Consider the following 7,500-nt stretch of genomic DNA (forward strand, 5'->3'; position numbering starts at 1 on the left):
TGATGGGAGCATTTTATATTCGTCTTTTACTGGTTAAGCTGATGGTTTTACTCTGAGCTACATACACTCCTTGACATTCATCATGACATACATGTTTATCAGTACATGTGCTTCATAGGCATCAAACTCATGAGCACGCTGTTTTAGCTACTTACTCCACCAATGCTCTACCAGTTAAGCTAGAGGAATGAGATCCTCCTCCAGCTCCTTCTTCCCTACCTCCTTCTCTCTCTCCTCCGGCGAGGGAGGGAGTTTTATGTGTCTCGGCCCTGAACTCTCCTGTCAGAGTTGTCTTTAATTACTCCAGCAGACCGTGATCCGCTGGACGGCCCTGGGGACACCTCCTCATGCCTCCGAGATGGAGAGAGCCGGAGAGAGGGAGAGAGGGAGTGGAGAGGTGGGGGATTAATGATGGAGGGGAATTTAGATTTGGTCTCAGAAGTGATGGAGAGTAAAGCAGGCTGGGGTCATTGTTCAAAGTGAGTCACGTTGGTTTCAGCATGTGTGTGTGTGTGTCTGTGTGCTTGTGTGCTCGTGTGTGTTAGTGTGTGTGTGTGTGTGTGTGTGTGTGTGTGTGTGTGTGTGTGTGTGAGAGAGAGAGAGAGAGAGAGAGAGAGCCAAGAGAGCTTTTGTGCCTGTAAGTGTGAGCATGAGTGTGTGCGTACATGTGTGGAGGCCCAGCTGACAGGCATAACCACTCTCTCTTATTCTCTCTCTCCCTCTCTCTCTATCTCCATCTCTCTCTCTCTCTCTGTTCTCCCAGTCTTCATTATCTCCCCCTCTGTGCCCTGTGAGCTACCACTCAAACAAACAAATGACAGATATCCTGGCCCCCACTCCATCACTCACCCTCCCACCCTGTCCCTGACCCACCGCCCTCTCGCTCAGAACAGGAGTTTCCACGGCGACTCGCCGCTGCGGGCACCATGACGACCGGAACCCTGGCTCTGAGAGAGAGTGGGGTCTGGAACGCTGGTGGCTTGCTGGGTGAGTTAATGAAGCAGCAAGCTGGTCGACCCCTGCCATTAGCTTGAAACATTAATGCAGAGCCAGACAGCGCTGAATCAAAATGTCACAGGATAGCCTGGCTGTGTGTGTTTGTGTGTGTGTGTGTGTGTGTGTGTGTGTGTGTGTGTGTGTGTGTGTTCATGGGTGTGTATATGGGGGTGCTTCATAGGCATCAAACTCATGACCACGCTGTTTTAGCTACTTACTCCACCAATGCTCTACCAGTTAAGCTAGTCGACCCCTGCCGTTAGCTTGAAACATTAAAGCAGAGCCAGACAGAGCTGAATCAAAATGTCATAGGATAGCCTGGCTGTGTGTGGTTGTGTGTGTGTGTGTGTGTGTGTGTGTGTGTGTGTGTGTGTGTGTATGTGTCTTCATGGGTGTGTATTTAAGAAAAAGTTTGTGTTTACTGTGATTTGGCGAAACATTTGAGTTTGAGTTTGTGTGTGTGTGTGTGTGCATGGGTGTTTGCAGGGGTGTCTGTGTGTGTGAGGTGTGTGAGAGTCTGTAAATTATGGTTGTAATTATGTTAAATGTGTTTATGTGTCTCTGTGTAAGTCTATGTATGAATCTGTCTCTGTGTATGCACATCACTGTGTATGTGTATGTGTCTGTGTGTGTATGTTGGTTTTGAGCTTTGCATGTGTTTGTATATTCCTAGAGAGTGTTGTTTGTATGCTAATGGATTAGCATTGCTTTTTGTGGTCAACATGGTGAGTGTCTAACTGTCATCCCACACGTGTTTGGGGGGGTCATAGTATGACCCTCTCCCCATGAGCTGGAGCGACTTCCTGGCCTCCGCCGCAGTCCTCTCCCTTATCGCCAGCATGAATATTCATCAGGGAGTTATCCTCCCAGCGCGCTGCTGACATCAGCAGGCATATTAGTCGCATGTTTATTTGGAGAAGAGGCTTTTTCTCCCGCCATTTGTGCTTTTTTTCCACATCATTCATTCCCTTAAGGTCATGTCATCCTTTTATTAGACAATCAGTGCACGTCATAAATCACAATTATCATTGGCTGATCATGTAAACCGCTGCAGAGTCTGTGTGAGTAATGCTCTCATTGGGGAGTGTAATTAATGGCCTGCGTAGAGAGTATGTGTGTGTGTGTGTGTTTGTGTGTGTCTTGCAACATTTGCCCTGAGGTGTGTGCGTAATGTGTGTGTAGGGTGGGGGAACAGAGAGATATGTTTTTTTCTTTTTTTCCTCAATGGGTGTAGTTGATCTAGCGTCATAAGACTGACATAACCATGTCATCAACACATTATGGCAGATGTCCTGTCCTCTCATCAGTTATCATGACAGTTGATGTCCAGTGATTTGACAGTGTCATGTGACCATTATAAACACTTGATTCAATGAAGGAAACCTGACTGTGGTTCTTGTCCAGGGTGGTGGTAGAGGGACCTCTTTTCTCCCATCTAGTCTAGATGAGGCAGAGAACCGTGATGCTTAGTCATGCTGTGGCCCTCTCTCACATTCACAGATGCCCAAGACGCTCATACACAAAACACGCACGTGAACAACATTTTAGAAAACTCACGTGGACATCTCCTTTCGAAATTCTAGATGACATGCCGATCAGCCGGTGTTGATGAACACAGGTGCAGGCTCCCTTCAGTCCTGTTCCCGGAGTGATTAATCCCCAGTTCAGGTAGATGTGTCACCACAGGGGTCTCCACAGAAGCCATAGGCACAGAATCCTGACTCACTGCCCTGCGGCTGATCAAATTGGCACCGCCACGCGCAGCAACCCGCCATCCTCAGTGCTTCATTAAAAACACCCTAATGGAAGCCCTGCCACAACTAGAGCACCATTATGGGGCTTTGTCATTTCTCGAGGGCCAGGTTTTTTTTGCGTTGATTGACATGGAGAACATCGTTGAGAGAGAACCTGGAAAACATAAGTGAGAGAGGGAGGGTGAGAGAGAGAGAGAGATATATAGAGGGAGGTGAAGATGTATTTTTTACGTAAGCTTCTATTGTTTTGCTCGCCTGCCTCGAACCTGAAATGGATTCATCTGTGTGTTTGTGCACTGTCCATTAAGGGACAGGGTGCCGGTTAGCAACCAACCCCCCTGCTAATGCGCCCCACTCGCAGTGCCAAACAATAGGGCGGCAGGCCAATGATGTCACAGCTGACGATGTCGCAGGCCGTGCAGATGTTTGGCATGACTTCAGTTGTGATCCGTTAGTTCCTCATTAGCGGGTGAATAGAGTTACATCTCAGCAGTTTTCAGGAGGACATTTTTCATTTTGATATCGATGTTTTGGTTCGTTTGGTTTACTGTGTGCTGACGTAGCAGTCCCCTGAAGGCTGTCTCTAGGAGCTGGAACAGTGGAGACTCCGTTGTGTCTCAGTTGTGTTTCAGTCTCCGTGTGTTGGCAGGAGACGTCAGTTGTGCTTGCTGTGTGTGTGTGTGTGTGTGTGTGTGTGTGTGTGTCTCGTGTGTCTCGGGCTCTGAGCCCTAAAGAGTTAACCTGACAAGATCTTTGGTCAGCTCAGCTGCTCCTGCCGAGAGCATCCACTCACGTTGGCTTTTACATAAATAAGAGTCCTCTCTCTCTCTTATTCCCCCTCTCTCATGCTCTTCTCTCCTCTCCTCTCCCTCACTCTCTCTCTCTCTCTCTCTCTTGCGCGCGCACACACACCCACACAGACTCTCTCATATACACATGAGAATGGGCGGATAAAGCCTGACACGTGAAAAGAGAAAACCATCTCTCTCTGCATTAGTGCTTCTCTTTTATTTCTCACCCTTTCTCAGTCTCTCCCTTTTCTCTCTTTCTCCATCTTTATTCCCCATCTCTTCTCCAGAGCTTTCTCTGTCTCTGCTTCTGACCCTCCCTCTCATGCTCTCTGTCTCTTATTTTCCCCCGTTCTTTCTGTTTTTCTCTTTCCCTCTCTCTCTCATACACCCTCGCACACACACACACACATACACTGTCTCTCCCCCCTCCTCTCTCTGTGTGGTGGTTGGATTCAGATGAAAAGCAAGGGGTCTTTAGCAGGTCTGTATTAAGCCTTTTTTCTCTAAAAGCAGCTCCATTGGCAAACTGAGTGTGTCGCAGTAAACATTAGACTCCAGTGTGCTGGATGAGCTACTTGTCTTAAAATGGTGACGCTCGTATCTTCTCTTCTCTGCTCTTTTGTTTCTTTTTCCTTTTTTGGGGGAAATTGGCAGTTTTTTTCCAGGAGGTTCATTGGTGACTGTGATCGTAGCAGATAAACACGAATGTTTCGCTGCGTGCCCTGTCGGAGTGCTGCCCTATCTTTTATTTATTCACAGTAGGACACGGCTTCTTCTCTCTTCTATCTTTTCTTCTTTTTTCCTCTTCCTCTCTCCTTGGGTTTTGTCGTTCTCCCTTTCCTTGTATCTCCTGACTTTCGTCACGCTCCATCTCTCCTGGTAATGCCATTACCGTTGATGTGAGAAGAGCAGGCGGGAGCGGGTGTGAGTCGATGTTGCTAAGGCCGCGCACAGCTGCACTGTGACGCGATGATGACGGAGGCACTCTGGAATGTGATTATGTGTTACGTCACGCCACGCCTCCCAGCTCTAGGCCTTGTTGATGTATGTGTGTGTGTGTGTGTGTGTGTGTGTTTAAAGTCTGTTTGTTGTGTGGGTAGTGTGTGTGTGTGTGTGCGTGTTTAAAGTCTGTTTGTTGTGTGGGTAGTGTGTGTGCGTGTGTGTGTGTGATGTTATGAGCCTTAGTACACTGGCCGGGCCCTGCCCTCTCTGATGAGTGGGTGTCTACTAGCCCGCTGGGGAGCACTGAGCAGGTGGGGTCGGCAGGTAAACGCTCTGTGATGGAGGGCATCAGCACAGGTTCAATGTCTCTACAGACACACTGAGATGCAACTTTTGGCAAAGAAAAAAAACAGAAGATGAATGAATGAATGAATTAAAGTGAATATTAACATGAAGTAAATGAAGAAATGAAAGTAAATGTAGCTCTTCTTGGACTCCTATTAATTAGTTTCTTCTCTGAAGGGCACTTTTCCCGGGGAATATTCTGGAGAGCGGTTTGATGTTTCCTAGCTAAGTACTTTAGATGTTGTAGAGCTGACCATTGTTAAAGACTCAGTGGGGAATAATGGTGTGGATGCTGTTAAGGTTAAGGATGTATAAGACCAAGCAGACCTAAGGGAGCAGTTGGTGCGCTCAAGTTATGTACAGCAGGGCCTAAAACAGAAGAGCTTCTTCTCTTTAGCAGTCATATATTTTAATTTGATATTTACTTCTCTTTGATTATTATTAATAATAACGTATCATATTATTGTTTATCGTAAGTGTACAGTGTTACCAGGCACTATAGCGGTCCTTACTGTGGACAACCGTTTTTTAGTTTTATTGTTTGATGCCAAGAAAACGTGGGTGCTTACGTGGGATTCCACTGGGCCCGGACAACAGAGGTCACCCTACCTGGATAGTTTGAAGAGGCAGCACTTCCACTTTGCAGATTTCACCACAAACCCTCCAAATGCTCCATAAAACCTTTTTTTTCCCTTGATGACTGTGCTGAGTCTGACCTGCCAGCGATGAATAATCTTCAGTGGCCTCAGTTCCGCAGTGCTTTTCACACAACACCCCCTGACTGTTTTATATATAAAGAGAGAGAGAGAGAGAGAGAGAGAGAGAGAGAGAGAGAGAGAAAGTAGCTCTTCTGTTGGGTATAAAAAGCATAGGCTGGCACTTTAGGCAGTCCTGATGTCCCTGCTATCCCATCAGATTGGCTGCTGTGTCAGCGCTGCTGGGCCGATGGCTGTGATATTTGTGACCTGCTCCACCCTGCGGGTCACTGGCTGGGGTCACGCTGCTGTAAAAGACTGTCAGCGTGTGTGTGAGTTACATGGTGCAAATGACACAGTACACACAACGACCGAACCGGCACGTAACGGCACACTGCACACCTCCCATAGAATTCTACCCAAGCTTATTTCCCCCTGACAGCGGTGCCTGCCTCCACCCCCACCCCACCCCCATATTGCCCACCCTTCACCCTCATTCTCCACCAGCCGTGAAATCACCCCGGTGCCGCCGAGAGAACACGCTGGCCACGCCATCCTGCCTTTAGATTTTCTTGTCTACACAGAACTGGGAGCTCCTCTCATCTCTCCCAATGCAGCTCGGTGCGTGATATGTTAAAAGTGGAGATGGAAACAAGCCTGTTGAAGACGCCCACTCAACCACCACCACCCTCCCATCTCCCAACCACCACTGCCCCCAGGGCTAGGATTTGATAAAGGGCATTATGCTGTGTTAAGGGGCAGTGGGTTTACAAGCTGTGTTCGTGACGCAATAGTGTTTGCCAGGCCAGTGGTGGAGTAGTGACTCGAGTCCTGTGTTCCAGGTGCAGGACTCCATCGAGGGGACGTTGAGACTGGGGGTGTCTAATGTGCCTCGCCTGTTGTGCGCATGAGTCACTGGAGCTGCATGTCACCCCAGGGGACAACATCTCCACAGACACTGATGACTGATTGATTGGCGGGCTGATGACAGGCTAGTGAGGTTTTTTTTTTGGGGGGGGTCTGGCAGACTAAATGCGAACATGTTCCTTCCATCTTCCTTCCTTCTTTTCTATTGTTGTCCTTTGACTCTCTCTACCTCCTTTCTCTCTCTCTCCCTCCACCTCTGTCTTTCCTTCTGTCTTTAGCTGATTTCAGTTTAAATGTAGCATTTTGGACCCCCCTCACCAATCCAACATCTAAGTAACTAGGTTTTTCACTTCTTTTTTTTTTGTGCAAAGTGGTTAAATCTTTATTGCGTTTGTATCTGCACTGCAGAATTCAATGTTGGCATGTATTTAAAATGTATTTTACATCAAATGATCTGAATAGAATTATTTAAAATTTAAGCCACATCCATCTCTGTCCCTCTCTCTTCCCCTCACTCGCTCTCTCTCTCTCTCTCACACTCTGTCTTATCATTTAAATTAATTACTCTGCATGCACAGAGAGTCTTTGGAGGTCATTGCATGGGTCAGGCCAGGTTTGGTTGTTGTCCATTTATATTCTCAGGAACTTCATCATATTTACATTTCCCCCTATCTATGAGTATGTCTGGGATTCAGTTGACTGAATCTTAATGAAAGAGACAGCTTGGAATGTCCAACCTGTGCACCAGAGTGAATGTTTACAAATGATTGAAGTGTGTGTGTGTGTGTGTGTGTATGTGTGTGTGTGTGTGTGTGTGTGTGTGTGTGTGTGTGTGTGTGTGTGTGTGTGTGTGTGTTTGTGTGTATGTGTGTGTGTGGGTGTGTGTGTGTGTTAGTGTGTGTTTAATATCAATTTTCCAGATGCCTTTCTATATGCAAAGACGTGTGTTCTTTCAGTGAACCATGTGTTCAAATGGTTTGAGGTGGTTCCACTTAATGACTACCTTTAACCAAGGGGATTGCGATGTTTGATTCATACCCACATTCAGAATGTAAATATATGCAGAACGATTAGGTGCAGCGAATATATTCAGATATCAGGCATGCAAAT

General features: G+C 47.1%; 1 protein-coding gene across 1 annotated transcript in view; it reads left to right on the forward strand.

Moving 5' to 3' along the window:
• The window catches only part of prickle2a (prickle homolog 2a), a gene marked incomplete at its 3' end in the record, with an annotated part of 40,665 nt that overhangs the window by 17,353 nt on the left and 15,812 nt on the right, over nucleotides 1–7,500 (forward strand). The gene's annotated exons all lie outside the window — the stretch shown is intronic.

This window comes from Sprattus sprattus (assembly GCF_963457725.1).
Source record: "Sprattus sprattus genome assembly, chromosome: 16".
Classification (NCBI taxonomy): domain Eukaryota; kingdom Metazoa; phylum Chordata; class Actinopteri; order Clupeiformes; family Clupeidae; genus Sprattus; species Sprattus sprattus.